Source organism: Oryctolagus cuniculus, chromosome 5 (genome assembly GCF_964237555.1).
Source record: "Oryctolagus cuniculus chromosome 5, mOryCun1.1, whole genome shotgun sequence".
NCBI classification, from domain to species: domain Eukaryota; kingdom Metazoa; phylum Chordata; class Mammalia; order Lagomorpha; family Leporidae; genus Oryctolagus; species Oryctolagus cuniculus.
This window is the reverse complement of record NC_091436.1, coordinates 165229232-165256906: the sequence shown is the minus strand read 5'-3', so window position 1 is coordinate 165256906 and position 27675 is coordinate 165229232. Positions and strand designations below refer to the sequence as shown.

General features: G+C 48.7%; 1 protein-coding gene across 2 annotated transcripts in view; it reads right to left on the bottom strand.

Annotated features, from left to right (window-relative positions):
- Nucleotides 1–27675, bottom strand: part of LYRM4 (LYR motif containing 4) — a 141270-nt gene that overhangs the window by 60892 nt on the left and 52703 nt on the right. Inside the window, exons 3-4 of one of the 2 annotated variants that reach the window (XR_011388830.1) lie at nt 21899–22005; nt 368–21820 (exon numbers count right to left, since the gene is read on the bottom strand). The exons of the other annotated variant lie outside the window; for it this stretch is intronic. The gene's annotated coding sequence lies outside the window, so the exon portion shown is untranslated. The remainder of the gene's footprint in view (nt 1–367; nt 21821–21898; nt 22006–27675) is intronic. 2 annotated transcript variants of the gene reach the window in all.

Sequence of the window (27675 nt, the reverse complement as noted above, 5' to 3'; positions counted from 1 at the left end):
TTTATAGTTGCAGCTGGCAATTAGAAGGTCCTAAGTTCTAAATTAAGAGGCAGTTCTAGGCAGATCTGTCTATCTATAATCCTTTCTCTTTTAAACAGGAGTTGTCATGCTTAAGACAGGTTTAAATTAGAGACGCTGAGAACATGAAATACAAACCAGCCTTAGGTTCAAAACTGAAGCTCCCATTTAACTGTATGCAGCTAACGATTAGAGACCTGCTGCTTAGCCCACTGAGCTTAGTGACATCACACAAACAATGAACAGGCTAAAATCTACCCGTTCTTGTGCTGATAAAGGAAGCGTGCCTTCTGCTCACTGAGGGCCTGGGTCCCAGCCAGGGATACTCTTTATGAAGAGGGAGCAGTACCTAAAGCAGAGGAGGAGGCATTCCAGATCTGAATGTGGACATTTCTCCAGATAAAACAACGGGGGCCAACATCAGAAGTCCAGTTTCACACGAACATGGGACGACCTGGAAGCAGAAAGATTTGATTCCTACTTCCACGAGGAACAAACAGCCGTCCTTTTAAAATTCACAAAGCCTTCCAGGCCACCACAGCAAGCTCCAGCTGCCTTCATTTTTCACAGACGCAGACGTGATTCTTCCCTTCCCGTCTGACCCAGGACCCGAGCGGCTCCCAGCCCTCATCCCTGACCTGGAGGGGGGACAGGAGAAAGCAGATTCTGAGGAGTCCAGGCCAGAGGGGCCTGTGGATTCCAAGAAGAGGCCTTGGTGGCTTTTCAACATGGACACAAACTCTGTGACTCCTCCCATTGAGAGCTGAGTACCCATCCCTCGAATCTGACCAGTAGAATTTGGTGGACGTGAGTCTGTGACTTCCCAGTTTCTGTTGCAAAAGGCCACGCAGATTGTGGGGTCGTCTGGAGCTGTGACCACCACGTGAGAAGTCTGCCGGCCACTCTGAGCTGCCTGGAGCGAGGAAGCTCTAGCTGCCCCGGGAAGTCCTACACAGAACCATCTGCCTTGCAGCCGCAGCTCCCCGAGCCGAGGCCCCAGACCTGCGAGAAGAACTCTCCAGGTGATTTCTAACCCTGCCGTCTGATTCACCCCCAGTGGTTTGGTCTTCCCAAGGGTCGGAGACAATCCATTGCCACTATCATCAGAATTCCTGATGCACAGCATTTTTGAGTAAACACAAGTCATTGTTTTGTATTATTAAGTTTAGAGGTGGTAACAAGAGATCTTTAGCAAACTGAGACCTGTGCAGCGCCCGGAGCATCTGAAATGGCTTCCTCTGCACTACAATGTCCGTTAGCCTCTGCAGGACGCTCAGCTTTATCTGGGGTGTTCAGACGGAATAGTCACCTGTCTGCATTTCTTTCTTTTTTCTGTAAGAGCCGATGGGAAGGAGGCCACCTGGACAATTTTCATAGTCTGCACTGGGATAAGCAATGTGGTTCAGAAGTTAATTCCCGGCTCTTTCTTGCCTGAGGCTAAGTTACCAAAGCCAGTGTGGCTCTGCTCCAGTCTGTCGGCTCTGCCTTTGAGAATGAAGATCCTGCCTTCAAAGCCAGGGTAACGCCCGCCGACTACCTCTCCCTGTCAGATGGCCGCAGGTCTGGTGAATGTGAACCCCACGGCTCCCGAAGTGGGAGAACATAATTCTATCCAGATCGGTTTCTCAGGCAGACGTATTACTTTGCACAGTTTCCCCAAGTTTCCTATCTCATAATTACCCGTGAGCAGTGTTGTACGCGGAGACATAGTTCTTTCAATACTTGCTTCAACAGCATCATTCTGTGCAGGGTGCTGGCTCCGTGAAAACGTCCCCATGGAGCGCCTGCCGTGCAAGTGCCAGGATTGTGCGTGCAGCTCGGGGATGACCACGGGAAGGCGCTCGCACTGTGGCACTGCCACGCCATCCAGGCCTGGAGGACGGCCCCGGCCTCCCGCCTCCTTCCTGCGTGTGTAGGAGAAGTCTGCTCTGAGCAGCTGTGCCCACTGCTGGAATCACAGATGAGCTTAGAAGTCTCTCGACTTCACATTTCTCTGCTCCTTCATCTCCTTAAGGCGTTCCTCAAGTGACACAGCTGATGTGCTCTTAAGGACTGGTGAACGCTTTCTTGGTAGCACTGTAGCGGTCAGGGATACTCACGTCCTTGGAGAAGTCCCACAGTCCGAACCTCTTCATCACTTGGACTCAGTCACCTGAGCAGAAGACCCAGGACGCCCCACTCCCCTGTACCATCTGCCTCTGGAGTGGCAAAACACACTGACACAGTTCCTTGGTGCCCACATGGCGGTTGTCCAGAGGAAGGACGCTGGCTTAACTGACGCCCAGACCTGCTCTCCCATGTGCCCTGCCAGCACCTGCTGTTTTGTCCCTGCTGCTCTGGCTTGAGAATCCTTTAAGTCTTTTCTTGAAGCCCTTTAGACACAGCTGTCAGCGATGAACCTGTGGCACCAGGTTGTGTGACTGACTAACAAAAACCTCAGTAGAGCCACAAGGCAACGCTGACTTCTTAGACACCTCTCAGTGACTGAGCGGCTCCAGGGCAGGTCTCCACACTGGCAGCGTCTATTTCACTCTCTCTGCAGATAAGGCAGGTCAGATGCACTGATTCAGAGACGGTGGGTGATTAATAGGAAAGGAAGATAGATGCTCTCTCAAGAAACACGCCAGGCCTCACACGACCCTAGGACTGTCACTCTGGGAGATGATCATGCATTCCAGGCATGATGTCTTGGTCTCAAAGATGTCCAAAGCCACTCTCCGCATGGGCTCCCATGGCACTCCCACAAGCCACTGTGTTTTACTGTGGATCTCACTGTTTGTGAGGATGTCTGTCTTCCCCAAGACTGGCAGCAGCTTAACAGCAGGGACAGAAATCGTCTTTCCATCTCATATCCCTGGTGTCTGAAACGCCTGGCAACTTGGCAGTATTCATGAACGAATAACTCATCCATTCTTTTGCATACTGTCTCTGTCGGCAGAGTCTCATCCTTTGAGGGTACTTTTACCTTTTTGAAACAGTCACAAGTTGTTTAGAGTCAAATAAGAAGAAAGAGGCCATGGTACTACTCAGTGTTCTTATGCGTACTGTGGATGCAAACTGAAGGCCGTTCTGAACAGCAAGTTTATTGGAGCAAACAGGCAGGCCCTCCAAGGCAAGTGACTTGAAGAATAACGCTTGGATGCAGGAATCCTCACATGGCTCTTAAACACAGCTGTTCAGGGATTCCTAATCATAACTTAAAAAAAACAACAAAACAAAGCTTCTGAAACTAAATTCTGTTTTCTGCATTTACGTGTGTGATCAAAAAACACAGAAACAGTTTATATCAGAAGGTTTCATAAATGGGTATTTAAATACAGATTCCATATTCTGGTAATAATCGTAATATTGTAAAAAGAGCGGAGAAATCCCAAGCCTTCCTGCCTTGGCTTCCTGTTCTATGTCCTCCCCCCCCCCCCCCCCCCTCAGCCCAAAGCAAAGCACCTGTCTAGGCAGAATTAGGGAGATGGGGCCTTGCTCTTTCTCTGGTCCACGTGTCCCGTGGCAGGAACTTATGTCTTGGTGTAAATGATCTTTCCCCTGTGCAAACGGAATGTGGGCCCGTGGAGAAATGCAAAAATGGGGACAATGTGGAAAGACCGCCTGGATCAACTGAGAAAAGGGTCACACTGATGTGAAGGGTGAGCGTGCCCGAGAATGAGCCACGAGCGGACAGCGAAGCCCCCTGTGACACAGCCTGGATCGGGATTGACGCTGTCCGGCTTCTACAGCCAGCACTCTAGATGGAGTGTGTTCCATCTGACACAGTCAAAGCCCTGCTCCTCACCCAAATGAACGGATGCGGACAGCTGGGCCAGCCACAGTTTCTTTCTTCAAAACTTGAGGAATGTTTATATGTAGTAGAGCACTTAGAACACTAACGAATCAAGCTTTATTTCCTTCTTCCCGATGTGCTCTCTGTAGGCAGTGCATGTGGCCACCACCTTCCCTGCGTCTTCTGTCTCTGCTAATCCCAGGCGGCTCTCTGCAGGCTGAGCTCTAGGTGTGTATTTCCAACTGCTGGACAGCACTGCCACTGACCCACGTACCAAAGACACACACGCACACAGCTGCAGAGATGGAACGGGTGAACTCTGCCCAAAACGTGACAGCATGGACCGGTGACCCGGGGCAAGGAATCAGGTGGCATCTCCTCCAGGTCCTGTTCAGCCAAGGTGTTCTTTTTATTTTGATATTAAACCTGGACAAGTATTAATTAATCTGATATTTCTGAAATACTACAGCATTGGGTAGAAATAATGAAGACAGAAATGTAACTGATGGTGTTAATATTTCAGAATTGGCTTAAGTGTAAATGTCATAATTGGTTTTGTAACGACCGTTTTTGCGTTGCCTTAGCTACTCTTCAGGGTGTCTGAAGAGCTCAAAGGCAGCAGCTCCGTTGGGTTAGTAACTGCTTTTTAAAGTGGTTAAGGAAATATAAATTAGCTTTTAATCAATGCTTAAGAATTTAACAAAGATCCATTTTAAAGTTTCATTTATTAGATAGGTGAGATTAATAAACTGATCGATTACATTGAGAATAAACTTACCCCTGGTCACAAGCCCTCTGGATATTAAAAACTGATCAGCGTGCTCATCATGCATTGTGACTGACGCTGTGGCTGTCACTAGGAGAGCCCAGGCAGAGTTATGAGCTTGAGCGTGCGTGTTGTGCACGCTGTTTGTGATGGATGACTTTGTTTTAGAACCATTGCTTAGATTTGTCTTTTTAATCAGTGTGGCAGAGCCCAGTACCCAGAGTGGCTGCCTGTGACACTCACACTGCCAATCAAATCTGATTCTGCTCGCCATCGAAGGACCTTCCTTATTCTCGGTTGAGATGCATCAATTTTCAACGAAGCTATCACCCAAGTGTGGGGAATACTTGTCTTTCATGCTCCAGAGAGATTACTGCAAAAAGGTTTAGTCAACAGGCGCTTTCTTTTTATAATTTAGCATTTGCCATAAACAGCTGTACAAACTATTACAATTTTAAATAAGAGATCCAGGTACATGTATGTGATTTCATTACTAATAAGGTTTTTCTTTCTTTCTCCTCTGCTTCCAGCTCCCAGGTTTAGGCTAACCTAAAGAATCCTAAAGAAATGCCCCTACAGGGGTTGGCACTGCGGCGAAGCAGGTAGAATTGCCGCCTACGGTACCGGTATCCAATATGGGCGCCAGTTCAAAGACCCAGCTGCTCCACTTCCACTCCAGCTCTCTGCTATGGCCTGGGAAAGCAGTGGAAGATGGCCAAGTCCTTGGGCCCCTGCACCTGTGTGGGAGACCCAGAAGAAGCCCCCTGGCTTCTGGCTTCAGATCAGCCCAGCTCCGGCCATTGTGGCCATTCGGGAAGTGAACCAGTGGATGGAAGACTCTCTCTCTCTCTCTCTCTCTCTGCCTCTCTCTGTAACTCTGCCTTTCAAATAATAAATAAATCAATCTTTAAAAAAATAAAAGAAGTGAACCTACAGCCAATGTGCACTTATTTAAAAGTCATTAAGGGGCTGGGTCTTCAGCTGGATACTCCAGAGCTTATGGGCAAATTGCTGCAGGGAAGAGAGAAAAAACAAAACATGCTGCCGCGTGACGCCCCACCCTCTCCTGGGATGTGCACAGGAAGGTTCTCTGCCCCCTGTGCGGCGACCTGCACCTGTTCTTGGGGAAACAGGCTATTCAGTGCCTAAGTCTGGTGCTTTAAGTGGGATAACGGTACTTCTTGAAACACAGAGAAAACAGGTTATGTCGTGTCTGGCGTATGAGGAATGTGTTAACACTTTGTTGTTATTATTGCCATATTCACAACCATGGCACAGTGAAATCTAGCTTTCCACCCCAAAGGGACCAGCGTGTACCAGAGCAGTGACTCAGGTCCCAGCTGCTCAGAAGGCTCTGCAGAATGCACTCACCACTTGCTAACTGCAACTGCCCACAGCGAGCTTCACACGGGGCCCCACTCTTCTCTACCCCAGATCCATGAAATCAAGCGCGTGGCACGGAAGTGGCCACTTGTCTTCTGGCTGTGCAACTAGAACTGGACAAAACAAGAAGGGTGATAACGAAGCGAGGAAGCACTGGGCCTGGTTTAAGGCTCTGCTTGAGTACTTCTGAGCAACCAGGGCTGTGGCCGATGCTGACAAAGAGGGGCTGTATGGCCACTGTTGCTAAACGGCGGGTCCCGTTCCACAATGTCAACAGATGATGACAGTGAGGATGCCCTTAGGTGACTGAACCTAACGGGACCACCACCACATATGCTGCATACTGTTAACCAAAATGTCATCAGATGGCCACAGGATTGTGTTTGAAAACTGCTGAAGATGGGGTCGGCGCAGTGGCGCAGCAGGTTAAAGCCCTGGGTGCCAGTTCTAGTCTCGGCTGCTCCTCTTCTGATCCAGCTCTCTGCTATAGCCTGGGAAAGCAGTGGAAGATGGCCCAAGTCCTTGGGCCCCTGCACCCGCGTGGGAGACCTGGAAGAAGCTCCTGGCTCCTGGCTTCAGATTGGTGCAGCTCTGGCCATTGCGGCCATCTGGGGAGTGAATCAGCAGATGGAAGACCTCTCTCTGTTTCTACCTCTCTCTATGTGACTCTTTCAAATAAATAAAATAAATCTTTAAAAAAAGAGAGAGAGAAAACTGCCGAAGAGAACAGATTTCAAATTTTCATGCCACAAAAATGGTCAGTGAAGGATTACAGCAAGGAGCTTGATTAAGTCATTTCGCTGCATACACATGCTGCAAACCACGCCTGGAAAAGGGAATTACAATGTTGGTCTCCACACAGAAATGTTTCTATGCCTATGAGAGGATCCCCAAAATGTTCAAATGTGGATTTCAAAATATTTTGCACCAAAAGAATCTTTTTTGTAAAAGATTTACTTTGAAAGTCAGAGTTACAGAGAGAGAAGGAAACACATACAGAAAGAGAGGGAGAGAGAGCGAGCGAGTGAGTATGCTTCCATCCACTGGTTCACACCCCAGATGCCTAAAGCCAGGTGCCTCAGCTGGGTTTCCCATGTGGGTGCAGGGGCTCAAACCTTTGGACCGCCTTCTGCTGTTTTTTTCCAGGCCACTAATAGGGAACTGTATCAAAAGCGGAACAGTCAGGACATGAACCGGCGCTGATAGGGGATGTTAGCATTGCAGGTAGTGGCTTTACCTGCTAGACAATGTTGTCTCCAAACTTACCTTTCTTGCAAAAAAAATCATTTATTGGGGTGAAGAAGAGGGGAAAAAGGAGAAAGAGGTGGGAGAGGGAGAGGGAAGGGAGGGAGGGGGGAAGGAGGGAGGGATGGAGGGAGAGAGGGGGAGAGGGAGAGAGGGGGAGAGGGAGAGAGGGGAGGGGGGAGAGAGAGAGAGAGAGAGGGAAAGAGGGAGAGGGGGAGGAAGAGAAAGGGGGAGAGGAGGAGAGAGGGAGAGGGGGAGAGGGGAACAAAATAAGAAAGCACTGGTTCACTCCTCAAAGCCTACAACAGCCTGGGCTGGGCTGAGTGGGCAGCTGGGAATGCAATCCAGGTCTCCCACAAAGGAAGTCAGAACTACGTGGACCATCACTGCTGCCTCCCAGGGTCAGCAGCAGCAGGAAGCTGGAGACAGGGGCCAGCACTGGGTACTGAAGCCAGGTACTCAATGTGTCCTCGCTGGCACCTAAATGGCTGGGCTAAACATAGCCACTAAGCTTATCTTTTAATTCCATATTCTATGTTGAAGTATTCCTGTGCATAAGAACATTATATCCAACACTGTAAATATAGTTTTTATTTGTTAACTTAAAAAGAATGAAAGGTCTTACTATTATTATTTTGCATATCAAAGCTTTTACACAGGTACTAGTAGTAATCTTGTCCATTTTCTTATCTTTACACTTGCATGGATTAAATATAATTTTTCACATATTTTCATAAAGATAATGATCCTACAAATGTTCACATTGTAGGTGTAGGTGTTCCATATTAAAATAACTAAATCCCCCAAACCTAAAGCATGATACAAATGGTGAGTGGTACTGAAATTCACAATGAAGGATTTCAAAACTGAAAACTCTGGGGCTATAGCTGTGGCGACGCAGGTTCAGCCACTGGCCGTGATGCCAGCATTCCACGAGTGCTGGTTTGAGTCCTGGCTGCTCCACTTCGAATCCAGCTTTCTGCTAATGCGCCTGGGAAAGCAGCAGAAGGTAGCATAATTTTGGCCCTTTCCACCCATGTGAGAGACCCAGATGGAGTTCCAGGGTTATAGCTTTAGTCTGGCCCAGCTCTGGCTGTTGTGGCCATTCGGGGAGTGAACCAGCTGATGGGAAGATGGCTCTCCCTCTTAACTCTGCCTTTCAAATACATAAATAAATAAATCTTAAAAAAAAAAAAAAAACTGGACACTGTCCCCTCCTTTCTCAAAAAATTATCCCTTAAAAATTTTTATATATTTGAAAGGCAGAGTGACAGAGACACAGACACACACACACACACACAGAGGGGAGAGGAGAGAAGAGAAGAGAGAGGGAGAGAAATATCTCTTCCATCCAATGCTTTACTTATCAAATGCCCATGACAGCTCGGGCCGGGGTAGGTTGAAATCGGGAGCCAGGAACTCCATGGGGTCACTTCTTTACAAGTACCATTAAGGCCAAGTTGTTGGATATCAGCTCTATGAATGAGTGAATGAACGAGTGAGGAAAGCCACGTATGTATGTTGGTGACTAAACACTGATCAAGTGAGTGCTTCGTGCTGAGGGGAGGCAGAAAGCTGACAAACAGGCTGGCGTTGGGGCACAGTGGGTTATGCTGCCACCTGCAATGCTGCCATCCCATGCGGGCATTGGTTCATTTCCCAGCTGCTCCACTTCCTATCCAGTTCCCTGTTAATGTGCGTGGGAATTCAGGGGAAGATGGCCCAAGAGCTTGAGTCCCTGCCACCCATGCAGGAAACCTGGAAGAAGCTCCTGGTTCCTAGCTTTGGGTGGCTTAGCCTGGGCTATGATGGCCATTTGGGAGGGCAAACCAACGGATGGCAGATCTCTTTTTGTTTTTCTTTCTCTGTAATTCTGCCTTTCAAATAAAATAAATATATCTTTATCTTTTTTTAACTATACATTTATTTTACTTGAAAGTCAGAGTTACACAGAGAGAGGAGAGGCAGAAAGAGAGAGGCGGTGGCAGGGAGAGGTCCTCCATCCGTTGGTTCACTCCCCAATTGGCTGCAATGGCCGGAGCTGCACTGATCTGAAGCCAGGAGCTTCTTCTGGGTCTCCCACGTGGGTGCAGGGGCCCAAGGACTTGGGCCATCTTCTGCTGCTTTCCCAGGCCAGAGCAAAGAGCTGGATCGGAGTAGAGCAGCCAGGACTTGAACTGGCGCCCATATGGGGTGTCGGCATTGCAGGCGGCAGCTTTACCCGCTATGCCACAGCACTGGCCCCAAATAAATCTACCTTAAAAAGAACGCTGACAAACCCAGTGAGCAGGCGTGGTGGAGGGAAAGAGCACAGGGAGGTACAGTGGTGGAAGGAGACGCCACGTGCTCTGGGTTCCACTGCTGGCTCCAGCTCCTGACTGCAGCTTCCGGCCGATGCAGAGCCTGGGAGGCAGCAGGGATGGCTCAGGTCACTGGGTTTCTGACTGCATTCTTGGCTGTTGGCTTTCGGCTCCTGGCCCTGGCCCTTGGCCAACTCTGGCTTTGTGCATATCTGGGCAGTGAACCAGCACCCCCCTCACCACCACCAAACATTTTCTAAAAGAAATATCAAGAAAGATTGTGGAATGATGGGTTGTGGATTCAAATACATCTGGACTGGAATGAAAAGAGAACAAACACGCACACAAGTCTTGTCAGAGATGAGCAACAGACCATCCAGTCTAACAGCTGATACTCAGTAGTGTAAAATCTAACTGAATTTAAAATACAATACCATCTAGTCTCTGCCCATAGAAGCTCCACTGCTCGGTAGGAGATACAGAGCTCCAGGGAGGCCAAGGGCAGTAGGTAGCTTCCCAGGGGTCACATGGCTGGTCAGCAGAGTGCTGAGATCTGTATCCTGAACCCCAAACTCAGGTGCACTGACAGCATGAGGAGACGTGATCTTCAGGACAGGGTGCTGGGCCAGTAAAGCGATCGGTCTACATTTTAGTGCCCTGAGCCTGTGACTCAGCCTCCTGCCTCCAGGTCTGTATTCTTCCCAAGGACACAGGGACCAAGATGTTCACTATAGCACAATTCACGCTGCAAAAAGAGCTGGCATCAGTGGAAGCGCCCGTCACAAAGGGGCTGATGAGCTACACTTTAGCACAACCACACTGTGCAATCTATTCAACCAACAAGAAGAGAACGGTAGACTTACAGGTTCTGATATGGGTCACTGTCCAAGATATGTTAAGGAAGGGAAGAAGAGGAGTCCACAGAGAGTTCAGGAGTCCCCCTCATCTGTGTTTTCGCTTTCTGTGGCTGCAGGTACCTGTGGTGAACTGTAATCTGAGAACGTCAAGTGGAAGGCCTCAGAAACACACAATTCATGTTTTCAGCTATGGCCGCTGCGAGGAGTGTAATGGAATCTCAGAGTATCCTCTCTGCTACACTGGGGTGTGAGCCGTCCCTCTGTCCAGCGTATCCATGCCGTGTACTCTACCTGCGCGTCAGTCACTCAGTAGCAACCTCAGTTATTAGACGCCAAAGCAATCGCAATGCCTGTATTCAAGTTAACGCTAATGGTACTTCATGAGGTCTCCAAGGCACAGGAGGAGTGATGCTGGCAATTTGGATATGCCAAAGAGAAGCTGAAACAGTGCTTCCTTTAGGTGAAAGGCTGAAAGGTTTTGATTTTATAAGGAAAGAATGAAAATTGTATGCTTTTGCTGAGAGGCTGCTCAGATCTATGGTGATCATGATTAATCTCTTACTGGATCTAACTTATAAATTAAACTTTATCACAGGTACGTACGCTCAGGAAAATACCTGGTACTCTCTATAGACAGTTCAGTGCTACCATGGTTTCATACGTCCTCTGAGGGGAGGTAGAATGTACCCACCCCCAGATAGTTGACTGTATTTGTATCTCATTCATGTTAAACAAAAGAAAATATATCAACACACATATAAGAATAACACTTCTCTAAATGCACAGGAAATTTCTGGAATGCTACAATAAGAATTATTTTTAAATTTTATTTTTATTTATTTGAAAGGCAGAAAGACATACACAGAGACACACACAGAGAGACATATATAAGAGATAGAAAGACACCATAAAACACAGAAAAAGAGAGATAGAGAGAAAGATGTTGATCTTCCACCTTCTAGTTCCCTGCCCAAATGCCCACAATAGCCAGGGCTGGGCCTGGCTTAACTGAGAAACCAAGAATGTCAATCCAGGTCTCCCATGTGGGCAGAAGAGGCCCAAATCCTTGAGTCATCACCTGTTTTCTGCGAGAGCCTGCATTCTTAGGAAGCTGGACTCAGAAGTGGAGCTGGGACGTGAACCCGGGAACTCTGACACAGGATCCAGGGGCTGCAGCCAAGTCTGACCTGCTGCACCAAGCGCAAGAATCTCAACAGGAGAAGTCAGAAAAAGGCACGCAGAAGAATTTCTTTTAGCCTTTGAAACTTCCTGTTTTCACTTTCCATCTTGAGGATGAATTATTTGGATTAAAAAAAAAAACTGCAAGTAAATAAAAACTAGTACTAGAAAGATCAAGTTACCCAAGTCGTAAAACAAAGTGAAATAAAGGAAGGGATTATCGGTGGTGTTTCTGTCCCTTTTAACAAATGGTGATGACGATGCCAACAGTCACTGTATCAAGCACTGTGTAAGCTCGGGCTCTGGGTGTGAATCCTGACTCCCTTACTTACTGTTGAGTGACAATGAGTAATTTAGTTAACCTTTCTCAACTACCCTGGCCTCACTCACAGCAATGGTTGTAGGACTGAGTGACACCGAACATGCAAATCATTTGGCATGGAGCCTGGTACCGAGGAAGCGCTCAGAAAAGCCACTATAATCCAAAAGTTGCACTTTGGAAATTTATATTTATTAAATACAAGTTAAAAAAATGTGATCTATTTTCATTGTTATTAGGATCCTTTTGTCTTGCTTTCCCATGTCTATTACTTAAAGCTGGCATTTACCTCTGGCTATAGGGTTTTGTTTTTTTTAAAGATTTTATTTATCTATTTGGGAGGCAGGGTTATAGACAGTCAGAGGGAGAGAGACAGAGAAAGGTCCTCCTTCCACTGGCTCACTCCCCATATGGCCAGGAGCTTTCTCTGGGTCTCCCACTGGGGTTCAGGGTCCCAAGGACTTTGGCCTTTCTCCACTGCTTTCCCAGGCCACAGCAGAGAGCTGGATCCGAAGTGGCACAGCTGGGACTCAAACCGGCAGCCACATGCGATGCTGGCACTGCAGGTGGCAGCCGCAGCAGGTATACCGCAGCGCCAGCTCTGCTGCTCCACTTCTAATCCAGCTCCCTGGGAAAGCACCAGAAGATGGCCCAAGTCATTAGGCCCCTGCACACATGTAGGAGACCTGGGGTGAAGCTCCTGGCTCCTGGCTTTGGCCTGGCCCAGCCCTGGCTGTTGCAGCAATCTGGAGAGTGAACGAGTGGATGGAAGATCTCTCTCTCCCTTTCTCTTTCTTTAACTCTGCCTATCAAGTAAATAAAACAAATCTTAAAAACAAAACAAACGCTTCACCCTCTCCAGCACGGCTGTCAGAAGGCCACCACGCCCACGTGTCCTGGCCCTCTGACGAGCATTTAGGCTGACCGCAAAAGGAGCAAAGCAAAGCACCACCTGTAACTCGATGCTGTGGAGGACCTAATAACGTTTTAAATTCACCTACTGTGTTGTACGACAGTACAATGATAGACGTATGATAGTATGGAGAGTTCAGGAGGCAGAAAAGCAAAACCACATAAGGGTGGTGAAATCAACATACTCATCTCAGGATGAATCCCGTCACTGGCATCCCCAAACCTCGGCACTTTCATCAGACCAGGACGGTCTTTGGTAAATCTTCATGTAACAAAACCTGACCTGGCCAGCAGAGTTTTTTTAACTGGCCCAGAAGAGTACACTGGTATTGGTGTCTGCACTTAAGAGAGAGAGAGCAAAGAGAATTTACATAAATTTCACGATGCCCTTCGGCATTTCAATGGCTTCCAGCTTTCTAGTTTGCCTCAAACACTGCACAAAGGGTTATCCCCTCCTTGCCCCCCCCCGCCACAGGATTTTCCTGGAAGCAGTCCCACGTTTATTTTGGAATAATAAAGTATTAGACTGAGCACACAGAGTAGATAGAATTCTAGTCGCAGTGAATTCCTTTAATAGACTTAAAGCAATTGATTTCCGTGAGGTTCTCTCTCTCTATTAAACCAATTTGGCTCAAACTGAGAATTTTAATTTTTTATTAGCCATGACTTCTAAATACTCTCAATATATGTATTGCTATTTTAGCAGAAGGTAACTCTATCTGGGAAAAGTCCATTTAGAAGAAAATTCATTTGGTATTCTATAGCAGCACCATATTTGTTCTGAAGCATCTTAATGAGGAATCAACTGATTATGATGGTTCTAACAGGTTCTGACTTTAAAAATTTAATTTAATGATATTTAATGAGGCTTCCCCCACCAATGTACACCTAGAAGCACAGCATGGTAGTCTGACCGTCTCAAGGGACTCGAAACTATTAACCCCAGAAATCACCACTTTAAACAGGTCATCTTCCTGTGATATCCCTGGATGAATTTTGGGACATGCCACGTGTCAGCTACCCAGAAAGGAATGCTTGGAGAGAAAGCAGCAGACAGTGTAAGTTAAAATGCCAGGATTTCATGAGATGTGCAGTGACAGCTCCTGATTTAAGTGACCCCAAAATCACAGTCCTCTCCTCCTAACGGCTGCTGAGGAGTCACTGGCCACATGTTCTGGAGGAAAGATGAACAATCCGCACCCGCCAGTCCCCTCCGTGGGGATGCTCCTGCGCTGGGCTCCAGAGAGTCTCAGTCTATCGTCTCCTCCCAGGGTGGACTTCAGGATCTCACAGGGAATGGATCTATCAGTGCTTTGGGCTCGGGCAGTCTGAAGCTTCAAAACTGATTTTCCACGTCATATATAAACTAAATTAGAATAACTGAACGAATGGGACTCATCAGTCACAGGAAATCTGAACCCACAGTGTGATTTTAGAAACTCCCAGAAGCCTGCAGTTATGGGGCCTCAGTTGTGGCACACAACCCCCGGGAGCTGTCGAGGACGAGAAGAGGAGCATCCCCTGGGCACCGGGGATCGCAAGGGAGGCGGCGGGAACCAATGACGAGTGCGAGGGATTCCAGCTCTACCCCGAGAAAAGAACATCTCGGACGCCAATCCTAAATGCTGCTCATCAGCACATCACGGACAAGCTCCCAATGCTTATAGCCACGCATCAGAACTAAACCGAGCGCCTAGATCCAGAGGGAGGCCGACAGAGCCGCTTGGAGAATGCCGTCCAGGGTAATTTTCGGACGTTAGCCTTGCAAGCTCAAGTTTTTCATCCTGAGCTCCAGGCTTCAGGAACTGAACCCACAGATCCGCTTCGTGAGGCTCTGTCTCTGTGCACGCGCCTCCACTGCTGTGGACGGGGTGAGGACTTTCATCAGGTGGGAGGCCCTCTAGGGAAAACCCGCCTCACACACCTGCGGACACACTTGTGCATATCCTTTGATCTAGCCACTTAAACGACAACAAGTTGTCCTAAGAATCACAGACGCACATGAAGACATTTCTGGGTAACGCTGTCTGTACTGGGGAAAACACTGAGAAGTCAAATAAACTGTCAACAGTTTGGGGCAAAATAAATAAACTATGGTAGGTGGGGCCGGCGCTGTGGCGTAGTGGGTAAAGCCGCTGACTGCAGTGCCAGCATCTCATATGGGCGCTGGTTTGAGTCCTGGCTGCTCCACTTTCAATCCAGCTCTGTGCAATGGCCTGGGAAAGCAGTAGAAGATGGCCCAAGTCCTTGGGCCCCTGTACGCACGTGGGAGACCCAGAAGAAGCTCCTGGCTCTAGGCTTTGGATCAGCACAGCCTTGGCCATTGTGGCCATCTTGGGAGTGAACCAGCGGATGGAAGACCTCCCTCTCTCTCTGCCTCTCAAATAATTAATAAATAAATAAATCTTTAAAAAAGAAGCAAATTAAAAAATAAATTATGGTAAGCTATAAAATGAAATACTAGAAACTGTAAAAAAAAAAAAAAAAAACCATGACACAGATGAGAACTGTGGGCCAGGAGTTTGGTGTGGTGGTCAGGACGCCACCTGGGATGCCGATGCCGTATACAACAGTGCCTGGGTTTCAGTCCAGGCTCTGCTACTGACTCTAGCTTCCTGCTAATGTGCACCCTGAGTCAGTGGGTGATGACTTAACTGGGCCCCTGCCACCCAAGTGAAAGGTCCAGGTTGAGTCCCTGGCACCGGGCTTTGGCCTGGCCAAGCCCTAACGGCTGTGGGCATTTAGGGAAGGAACAAATGGATGGGAGTTCTCGCTCCTTCTCTCTACCTCTCTGTTTCTTTCTGCCTTTCTAAATAAATAAATAGAAATTTTAAAAAAGGGAATTGAGTCATGAGAGATGTACAAGTACACATTAGGTGAAAGTGATAAATCTGATATGTGAGCTATGATCCCAAAGGGATTACAAGTGGGAACTTGAGTTTCTGTTTCTCTGTCAATGTAATCCCAGGTCTTTCCTCTGAGTTACCCGCGAGAACCATTCAGCCTGCCTGAAGTCCTGCTGTGGCCAGTCTGGCCCCAAGCTTCTGAGTGGAAATACTAGAGACGTGTGCCATTCTGGGAAGAAGATAACTCAAGATAGGACCCCAGGGTGGGTTAGCAGGAGTATTTTCATGAATCTTTGGCGAAGATCAGCAGTTTATTAAATTGAGAATAAGAATCAAGACAGATGAGGGAGAAATGTGCCTATCATTCAGGATTAACTCTCATTTAAAGTGGGCCATTTTCTGTTATGCAGAAGTCCACCAGGTGGTAAAAGAATGTTAAAAATCACTATTGTGCAACCACTAACGTAAGAATTGATTGAGCCAAGGTGCGCTAATGAGTCTGAAACCACTGGGTGAAAGGCTGTTGGGAAACAGATTTATTAATTACACAGAGAAACAGGATGCCTACACTGGAAATATCTGGTCAATTCTACCCTGATAAATGACCAAACTTAGCATGACCTGGTAACAGTACAACCGACATTATGGGCCTCCTGATGTGATGCAATGGGAAGAAAGCCGTATTACCTGCCCAGTTTTCCTGCCCCGAGAGCTTATTACAAGACTAACAATGGAGAAACAATCTCACAAATTCAGGCTGGGGAATATTCTGGACTAATTACATCAATGTCATAAAAGTTAAAGAAAAATGCAGGGGAATACTTCCACGCTAAAGGAGACCAGAGGGACACAACTACAAAATGCAATGCTTGATGCCCACATGCATTTTAGATTAGGAAACATAAATTATAGAAAGATGTTATAGGACAGCTGGGAAAATCTGAACATGGATCGTATGTGAGCAAAGGCAATGAGTTCATAACCCATCTCCTCAAAGATATGCACTTTCCTTTGCTTAGCGCCCTGAAGCTTGCTACCTATGGGACCTCACACATGACGCTGAAAGCGCCCTCTCTTGTATTGAGGTGGGGTGGGGGGTGCGGGCAGAGAGCTCGTCTGCCTCCCAATCCACTGGTTCATTCCCCAGATGCCTGCCAAGGGCCAGACACAGGAAGCAGGAACGTCATCCAGGCTTCCGACATCACTGCTGCCCCCCGAGGTCTGCATTAGTGGGGAACTGGAGTCAGGAGCCAGACCTGGGAATCAAACGCAGACCCTCTGATGTGGGACAGGGGAATCTTAATCATCACAGATAAAACCTCACCCCCTGCTGTCACTTCTGGCTGAAGATGACCTGGGGTAGGGCTGGTGAAGCTCTGCCTTGAGGGTGCAGAACTGCCTGGGCAAGGCAGGAAGGGCCCGAGAGCAGGGTTTGGCACTGCCACATAATGATGTCTTCATCTCACCTCCCTGAGCACGCTCAGAAATGCACCCCTCCCCTCAACCATGCTGTCCCCCAAGTAACACCTACAAAGGATGTTAGGAAAAACAGTAATGGAAACAAAAAACACTTTGCTGCGGTTTTGAGCAATACTGTATGGTTAGGACAGCTAGACTCTGTGTTTCTCGCGCTGGATTAGAACAGAATGTTTTGGAGGGGCCATCACCCCCCACAGGGGACAGCATCTCTTTGGGACTGGCACTGTCACCCTCTGACTTTGGCTAATCTACTTTTCTGGATCTGTGCATGTTCCCATCGTACGCAAAGCACGTTCAGGCACGGCAGCTTCATCCGGGTCTGTGGCTCAGCTGACATACATCGCAGCTATGGGGTCCCGCAGGAGGAGGCCCTCAAATGCCAGACGCCTTGAAAAAGATGGAAGGGTTGGCACGACAAAAGGAAACTGGAGTTACAACACAGGTTCTTCTATTTTCAGGGTTTCCATGTAATATATGTGCTAATTTGGAAAAAAAAATACGCCTGGATAGCTTTATTAGGGCCGGTATTTCTGAGGACCACGTCCAGCTGCAGCTCGTTAGCTGCGCCAGCTGAAGGCACGTGTGACGAAAGGCAGGGCTCTATGACGCCCCAGTCTTTGAGAGAGTAGAGAACGATGGCCAGAAAGAAATAGCAGGGAGATCCTAGACACAGCATTTCTACTCTTCTCATGTTGGTCTTTGAAAAGGAGCCAGAAGGAAACGCTAGACGAGAGACGTCACAGGGAGAGCAGACTTTCCGAGAAGAACTCAAGTGCGACAAAGGCAAACCGAAGGTGTCCTCTAATTACACGGCAATCCAAGGCACTGAGAGCCTGTGCAGGCGGGAGAGAGGGGGGCTGGGACGTTCAGGCATCCTGACGCCTGCCCTAGGCCGCAGAGCTGCTCACCGAGGCCTTTGGAGAGCCTGCCAGAAGGGACTGAAAGACACTTACCGTGGAACACACTGCACAGACCACTTCTGCTGGAGACAGAGGCACGGAGAAGAGGTTCACGCATCACACAGGTGCTTATGCCCTCCCGAATTGGAATGCAAAGGGTGGTCCGGATTAACGGTTCATATTTAATTTCAGCTACTTTAACAGAGAGAGAATCTGACTGTTAAGAAGCACAGTAAGGTAGGAGGTGGGGGTGGGGTGGCCCTGGCTGCGGCCCCCGCACCAGGCAGAAAAAAAAAAAAAAAGCACAGTAAGAAACCCGTCTTGTGACAACAGCGTACTATGTCAGAGTGCCAGTTCAAGTTCTGTCCACTCTGCTCCTGATCCAGCTTCCTGCTCGTGTGACTGGGACGTACTGGGCCCCGGCCGCCCACGTGGGAGGATGCACCTTCCAGCTCCTGGCTTTGGCCTGGCTCAGGCCTGGCTCAGACCTGGTAACCTGGCTGTGGCAGCCATCTGGGGAGTAAAACAGTAGACAGAGGAGCAATCTGTCTCTCTTCCCTCTCTGTCACACTGTCTTTCAAATAAATAAATCTTAAAGAAAAGCATTCTAAATAGACAATGTCTGACCACAATGGGTTTAGATTCTGTATTAGAGTTCTCTGGAGAAGTGTGTGTGTGTGTGTGTGTGTGTGTGTAAGAGGGCATTCCAAAAAGTAAAGAATTTTGCTGCTAAACAATGTTGAAATCTTATGTATAGTTTTTTTTATAACATGCATTTTTCATGAATTTGAAGAATACTTCGTATGTATTGATTTAACAATTCACTCTTGGTCCATTTTGTACAAAGTTTTTTCAGTGCCCTGTTTGTGTGTGTGTGTGTGTTTGCATGTGTTTATCTTTGGGGTGAGGGGGAAAGGCCATCTCTGAGAACTGTCTCTTAGTAAGAATCCATTTCAGACTCTCAATGTTAAGATACCTTATCCTCCTGTTATAAACTGAAGGCCGGGCCCACCGCAGGCTCCTAGTGGGTCTTGCTGAAGAAACAGGTAGGTGGTGGAATTTTGGGCAAAGGGCAGAGAGCAGCAGTAGTCAGAAAAGCAGCCATGGCCCCTCTCCTGGCACCGCCGGCTGGTCAGTTTCCAGCTCGGCCCACACCAACAGGTGCTCTCTGGTGTGCAGCTGGCAATGAGCCCAGTGTTTCAGTCGTCAATTTTGCAATGTCTGCCCGCTCTCTGGCACAATGATGAGGTGCACACAGACCTGGGATGACCTGGTGCTCAGTTCCCTCCCCTGCAAGTGAGTCTAACACACCCACCTCACAGACTTCTAGGAAGGTTAAATGCAATAAAATTGTAAACTCCTAGAAAAACAAGCAATTTATGTTTTGTGTGTGTGTGTGTGTGTGTTTTTTTTTTTTTTTTTTGGAAAGCTCTCTAGTAGAGGTGAAAGCATGACTTAGTGGAAACGCATTACCTCTCAAACTGAAGATCCATACCTGGCCACATCAGAAACGAGAAAACCCTAGAAACACAGCATCATTATAAAGCAGCTTCTGGCCTTATGGCGCTCAGGTATTCTGCTCACACTCAGCAGTGGTAGGCTTCAAGCTTTTTAAACTGCTTACCTCATTAGCAAACAACGGTTACACACGCAGCCCTAACTTGCATATTTATAAATTACGCACATGTGCTCTTGTGCTCCTACACTGTGCTTATTAAAATATATGACATACACATTTAAGAAGATAAAATAAAAATTGTAAGTGGCGGCCCCACATTTCATCCTCACATCCTGCATCGTGATCCCTGATGTGCACCCACCACGCTGGTGAGAGGTGAAGAGTGACAGATTTTTAAAGCAAAGCCGTGTTCTGCTGTTTCTCATTACTGGCTGCATTTAACTGACCATCACTTAAGGAGGGATGTTACAGACATTACAACCCCTCCCACACCCAGGCTGAAGCCCCTCACACAAGGCTCTCCCTGGACGACTTAGTGGTCCCAGAGGTGGCGGGAGGCTGGATCTCAGAAACGCTTATCCAGGTGACAGGTGTGTGGTGAGTTCACTCGCTGACTCCTCTCTCGGACACACACCGTGAGCTGCCGGAGGGCAGGGGCAGGGCCCAGGTCTGTCTTATCCAGTACTGCATCCTCAGTGTCTGCAACACTGTCTAAGACGCAAAGATTTGCAGACTTAGCGTTGAGATGTGGAATGGGTGTTTGAGAAAAAAACCTTCTTACACCTAGTTCAAGTCCAGCTTTAAAATGTGGCAACAGAGGCCGGTGCCGCGGCTCACTAGGCTAATCCTCCGCCTTGCGGCACGGGCACACCGGGTTCTAGTCCCAGTCAGGGCACCGGGTTCTGTACTGGTTGCCCCCTTCCAGGCCAGCTCTCTGCTGTGGCCAGGGAGTACAGTGGAGGATGGCCCAAGTGCTTGGGCCCTGCACCCCATGGGAGACCAGGATAAGTACCTGGCTCCTGCCATCGGGTCAGCGTGGTGCGCCGGCTGCAGCGCGCCAGCCACGGCGGCCATTGGAGGGTGAACCAGCGGCAAAAGGAAGACCTTTCTCTCTGTCTCTCTCTCTCACTGTCCACTCTCTGCCTGTCCAAAAAAAAAAAAAAAAAAAAAAAAAAAGTGGCAACAGAAAACGCTTAGGCTGCACTGTCTAGGTGCCAAGCACTCTCGTAAGAGCTGTTCGTCTATTAACTCATCCAACTCTTGCAACAGCCCTGTGAGGTAGGCACTGTCACCACTGCTCTCTTCCAGCTGAGGCCAGGGGGATGGGGAGTGGTCAGGTGACCTGCCATGGTCAGTGGCCGGTGACTGGCAGAGCTGGGACTTGCTGGGGCACTGCAGGTCCTTCCCCACACCATGGCCTCTCTCCAGGTCAGCCACACACACCCATGGACGATGCCTTCATGGTTCTTTCTCTCCCAAGTCGCCCTAGAGACTTGACAGACAGCACAGAGCCAGTCTTCCTGTCACCTGAGTCTCTGTCCTTGAGTCTGGTTAAGTTTGTCCCTTAAATGTCATCACTCCAACCGTGGACACCGACAGCCCTGGCCTGCAAAACAGCTTCTTCCTATTTCTATCGGAATGACTTGGTTTCTTAGCCTTATATAGCAACCCCGACTCACTTCTCTTGTCTCTCGCTGCACAGTTCCTCCTTTTTTATAGGAGAAACATCCTCATAAAAACAATTTGTAATACATCAAGATATTGACATGAGCCCTAATGTCTACAGTCATCTGTGGGCAGGATTTATTGGAGAAGTTCCACTGCTATAACTTGGCAATTAGGAAATATTGATCAATGCAAACACATTATTGATGTCAATTATAAAAGCACAAGACGGATGAGCCTCCCAAGTGCTCGGACGCGAGCAGTTAGAGTAATGCCCATCAATACACTTGCAACCGCCGAATACGCGGGGCGGAAACAGGCTGCCCAGAGACAAGGGTGCTTTCATGTTACACGGCGGACTGCTGAACAGGTGAACAGCGAGTGCACAAAATTACCTAATCAAACCTCAAGTAAAGCCCTACAGAGGACAACAAGAATGCTTACTGGTGATCGACGGTAAGATAGACAAGGGATATATCTAGGAAGATTCAAAGAATAAGAGTTGCTGAATTAGCTAAAGGGGCGGCCAAGGGCCTGAAATGGTCACACCCAATTATCTAAGTGAACACCATAGGCCAACCAAGAACTAAAGGAAAAGATGGTTTTTAGAGTGGTGCTTTAGCATATACTTTAATAGTTGCAGGTATCCTACATTTTGGAGGAGCTGACGTTAGTCTTGGATTTGTTTCAAATGGATTACAAATCAAGGTTCCTTTCCCTGTGAACAGAGAAGAGGGGCGAGTTGAGCCTGGGCTACTGAGGAAATGGAGTCGCTGCTTATAAACAACCAAACTACCTTTTAGAGGAAGGGAGGACAACTGAGCCACAGTTTTGGTCACGTTGGGTTTCAAGTGTTGATAGCTCACCCCAGGGCAAATATCTGCCAGGCATGTGGCCCGCATTCTGCAAGAAAAAACAAGGCTGAAGATGGAGTCTCAAAGAGGAGGGATGCTAGAGGATGCTGGATTTGTAAGACGGAATCCAGATTAAAACTCTGTGGGGCTGGCTGATCGATGAGGCGGTCAACGCCTTTGAGGCAGCAGTGGTATCTGTGCAGGGAAGAAGCTGGACCTCGACATCAGCCCACTCCGACTGCGTGGAAGAACCTTCCCAGGAGGCAGCACACACGGCAAGGCACCGGGGCCCTGGCCCTGTGGGAGGGTCGCTCTCTTCTATCAACAGTTCCAGGAGGCCCACATGCAACAGTGAGAGACAGGGGCATCTCAGTCAAGCCCTGGCCACCCAAGCCACACCCACCCCTTGCAAACACCACAGTCAACCAGGGGCCACAGTGGCTCTCAATCCACAGAGAATGGGGTTTAGATACAGAGAACGACTGGTCTGAAGTTCACCCACCATCCCCTCTTGGTCCCCAAATCCCTAAGCCTTCCTGAGAATGTTCCAAAGGGTGAGTAGGTCAAAGGTAGCCTTCTGGCCTAAATTCAGTTGTTTTTAACACACAAAAAGTATGCCGCGTACCACTTCATGCCCAATAGGATGGCTACCATCAAAGCAACAGATAGGAGCAGGTGGTAGTGAGATGCGGTTGACTTAGAACCCGTACACACAGCTGGTGGTAGGTGCACATGGTGCAGACGTTTTGGAAAACAGTCCAGCAGTTCTTCTAAAGGCTAGAATGTAGAGTGACGATGTGACCTGGCTATTACACTCCTAGGTACATACCCAGGAGCATCATTATTTAAACAATCTAAATATCCATCAGTCGCTGAAAGGATAAACAACATGTAGTCTATCTACACAATGGAATCCTCTTCGGCACTGAAAAGGAACAAAGTACTGGCATACACTACAACACGGCTGCACCCTGAGAACTCTGTGCTAAGTGCAAGAAGACGTCAGAAATTCCAGTAGCCAGCGCTGCGGCTCAATAGGCTAATCCTCCACCTTGCGGCGCCGGCACACCGGGTTCTAGTCCCGGTCGGGGCGCCGGATTCTGTCCCGGTTGCCCCTCTTCCAGGCCAGCTCTCTGCTGTGGCCCAGGAGTGCAGTGGAGGATGGCCCAAGTGCTTGGGCCCTGCACCCCATGGGAGACCAGGAGAAGCACCTGGCTCCTGCTTTCAGATCAGCACGGTGCACCGGCTGCAGCACGCCAGCCATGGCAGCCAGTGGAGGGTGAACCAACGGCAAAGGAAGACCTTTCTCTCTGTCTCTCTCTCACTGTCCACTCTGCCTGTCAAAAAAAAAAAAAAAAAAATTCCAGTGACAGGAAACGTCCAGTACAAGTAAATCCAGAGAGAATGAAGGTAGACCGAGGGTTGGCTGGGGCTAGGAAAGGCTGGGTCATGGGGGAATGGGAATTCACTGCTATGGGTACAGCGTTTCTTGTTGGGGTGGTGAAAATGTCCTGAAGTTGGCTGTGTTAACAGTTACACAACTCTGGGAGCTGGTGCTGTGGCATAGTGGGTAAAGCCGTAGCATGTGGTGCCAGCATCCCGTATGGGTGCTGGTTCAAGTCCTGGCTACTCCAATTCCTATCCAGCTCCCTGCTAATGTGCCTGGGAAAGCAGTGGAGGACGGCCCCGAGTGCTTGGGCCCCTGCACCCACGTGGGAGAGCCAAGAGAAGCTCCCCGCTCCTGGCTTCAGCCTGGCCCAACTGTGGCCATTGCAGCCATTTGGGTGTGAAACAGTGGATGGAAGACCTCCTCCCCATCATCCCCCAAACCCTCCCATAACTCTGGGTTTCAAATAATAGATGTATTAATCTTATATATTTATAATATATATAACATATATACAAAAGTTACACAACTCTGTGAATATACTCAAAACCATTGAGCTGTAAACTTCAAGTAAGTGAATTTTATGGTATGTGAATTGCATCTCAAAATAGTCACTATTTAAAAATAATGTTCTGGCCACTTGAGAAACAGCCTTACGTGGTACTGTTCTTCCACTCCCAGATTGAAACTGCCAGATTTTCATCAACATGCTGGGTCTTGAGCAGTCTCAGAGTGGGGAAAAAAAAAAACAAAACAAAACACTTATTTCTAGGTAATCTCCGAAGAAAAGTTTGGTGCATAGGTCTGGCCAACATATCCCAATTTCAGCTCTGACATCCCTGTCTTTTGGATGCTAGGGCATTTGGCCCGTACATTAGCATTTGTTATTGGGCTGGCTCCTAAAAGCCACTGCCCTGTATACTCTCACAGGCCTCCTTGCTGTTCCCTGGGTGATCTGAGAGTCGATGATGAAAACAAGTGCAGCTAAGGCCTGCAGAGTTTTAGACAGATCAGAGCACAGGGCCTACTCCAAACAACAACCTTGATGGGCTGAACAAATTCACAGGTCTCCTTCCAGGCATACAGCTGTCCCAAAAGGACAGAAGGTGTGTGACTCACCTAATGATAACACTGCACTTGGAATCTTTCTTGGGAAAGTGCTCCCTTTGATGACACAGGACTCTGTGGACGCCTGGATTGCTGAGGTTTATGCGATGGGCGAGCTACAATTCTTATGGGTCACAAACCCTCAGTTGCATTTACAAAAAGAAAAAAACCCAAAGGATGTTTGTAACTTCTCTCTGAGATGAAGACATTCCACTCCCAAGGACATGTCTATGCTCTTCTTTTGACATTAAGCCCATTTTACGTGGTTGCAGTATCAGTCCAAACCCCAAAGCACAGACAGGAAGAGGCACTCTCCTACTGGGTGGGCTATGCGAGATTTTCAGTTGCAATAGGTGTCACTGATTGATTTAGAAGAGTCTGGACCTCTGTGAAAGCACATCCGTTTGGAGAGATCCAGAGGTCAAGCAGAGTCACCCCAAAATACAAAGACCACAGGCCGCAGACGGCCCTTCTGCAGAGTGTACTGTCCATGCAGGGCTCACTGTGGGCCCAGGCAGGGTCCCTCTCTGGCTCAGGGTGAGCCACTGGTTCTCACGCCCTGCACTCTCATCGCCTGGGGAGCTGTGGAAATGCTGATGGCTGAGTGCCACCCCCAGGGTCAAGTGCGATTGGTCTGGGGTGTCCCGGTCACTGAGATCTGTACAAGCCTCCCGGGGGCTCTGCTGGACAGCTGTCCGCAGAAGTCGACAGGCCTTGTTGTTGAAGACCCGGTTAAACAGAGCTAGCCGCTGGTCCCCCAGTAACGCCATGTAACACAGAAAGCTGAACTAAATTCCACGAGCATCGCACCACATTGGCCCAAAACCTTTTACAGTTTAAGTTTTGTTTCTTTTCTTGGGGGAAACACTACGGTTGTTTGAGACTGGTTTCAGTTCTTCCTTCCAAATACGGGAAATCCCACTCATGGAGGACCCGACGCATCGGAGGAGAGGACATGGGTACGGAACACTAAATTCACGCCTCTTCATGGAGTTTCCTTTTCCCTTTGAGGAAGGGGACAGCGATCGATCGGCAAAGTCCAGCAGCATGAACGCATGGGCAGGCACCCATGCTCTCCTCTGCCAGCCAACAGGCGGGGAGAGCCCTGAAGCTCCACACTGTCATCAGTCGGGAGCCGCGTGCTGCTTGCTGGTGCTGCAATCTCTTCTCTCTGGTCAGACTCCATCCTCTTCCCAGCCTGATGCTCGGCTCGGGGCTGGCCTCCCGGCTCACCTCCTTAGCTAATCTGTCTGTGGCTCCAGAGGGAACAATCTGCCCTCCTGCTCCAGCTGGTGATGACCCCGTGAGGGCTCTGGGTGCCCCACCAGGACATGACACGGCATTGAGGAGTCAGGGGGCTGTGAGAGCTCTCCCTGGAGACCCGCTCTGCACTGCCTGTCAGCTATATGGGGTTAGGAAGGCTACACAGTGTATCGGACTTCACGCCAGTAAAATGCAACACAAGGAACCTGCTAGGAGGCAACATGGGATGGCGGGGACCTCCGCTCCAGTCCTGCCTTCAACCTCTATTCTTGATGTGCACATCAGGGCTGCCAATGGCCTCCAAAGAGAGACATATCGCCTTTAGCTATAGTCCTAACTGTTGTCTCATGGCATGGATAACATTCTGTTAGCTGAAGTCTTTGTGTTTTGCTGATAAAGGCTAATCTGTAAATATGGTGAATGATGCTGAGCCAGTCCATGGAAATTATAGTACATAATTCATTCAGAAACATTTCCCGAACACTTCCAGTGTATGAGGCACTGTGCTAAGTGTGGGATTAGACCGGATGGCTCCTGTCCCCAGAAGACAAGGGCATGCAACCCCAATAAACCAAGAAGCCATACAACCAAGTCTGCTCTTAGCAGGCACACGTTTGCTCATGTACACAGGATGTCTCTCCTCCATCTCTTCCTCCCACCCCTACCAGCCGAACACTATGATACTTAAAAATACAAACTCTGGGGGATGAGCGGTACGGCAATCTAAGGGAAATCCAGCCAGTGCTCTGAGAAGACACAGCTGGTGGATCAGGCCCCACCGCTGTGTGTGGGGACCCATGAGCCGGCCACGGGCCCACATGCTAAGGCTTAGCTTGCTGACCACTGGCATTAGTTACTGCTGTGTGGATGTTTATGGTTTCTGTTGAGCTGCGATATCAGGACCGTTTCATAACCCCAGGCTAGAGTCAAAACAACTATGGCCTTGGGGCTTCCCGTACTTCTTTTCCCACTGACCAAGGCTGAGAAAACACCAGGTGGAAGCTGGTTGTTAGCACCCGAGTCGCCTGCTACGTGACCAGGAGCTTGATTGGATGAAGGCGCGTGCTCACCTTTATGGTTGGACAAGGAGCGCGTGGACTGTGCGTGATCAGGCACCGGATTGGAGCACCGCCGCATGGACTGTAGCATGGACTAAGCTTGCTTACATGCTTCTGCAATGTTATACTATATAAGCTGTTTGTGATATGGTAACGGGAGCTTCCCCTTTCTTTCGGAGCTCCCCTTGCTCAAGGGTTTCTCTTTTTCTATCCTGTTTAAATAAAAGTCTACTAAAGACCAATTAGCTGGGAGCAGTGTCGTTCCTTTGCGGGCAAGGGAGCGACAGCTGTGTACGAGCGTGGATACAAGGACAACCGGGAGACCAGGCTTTCCTTCCCCACGCAGTCTGCGGGCGGCAACGGCCCTGCTCCCCCATCCTCAGGGTGTGAGGCCACCTTTACACCTCAGCTGTTGCTGCCAAGACCACCTGGCCCTCCCCGCTATTACTATCTCCCTGCAGCGTTTCGTTCACTTCACTGCCTAGCAGCTGTCATGTGATGGGAACATTCAAAATAAGGAACACTCTGCGGACTGAATGTCCCCTTGGCCCTCTGGATTCTACTCGGTGGGTATACTTTTATCTGCATGTGATAAATATTTCATAGCAGAGCCGTCACTTGGCATTTAGTCTTCACAGTTCTACTGCAAGCACGGAAGAGCATCTGGGGACGTCAGACCCACGTTACATCAAGTGTGGGACGCGGAGGGCCTGCAGGTTAGCAGAGCTTCGAGCGCTGTCACTGTGGATGCCCTGGACAGCAGACACGCCAAAAAGGAGCCTTCCCGGGCACTTAGAGGCCACGGACATCTCCACTGGGGTTCATCCTAGCACTTGAGTCTTGAAAGAAGTACAGAAACAACAATTTAAAGTACGGAAGCAGCAGCAACTGTCTATCATCTATT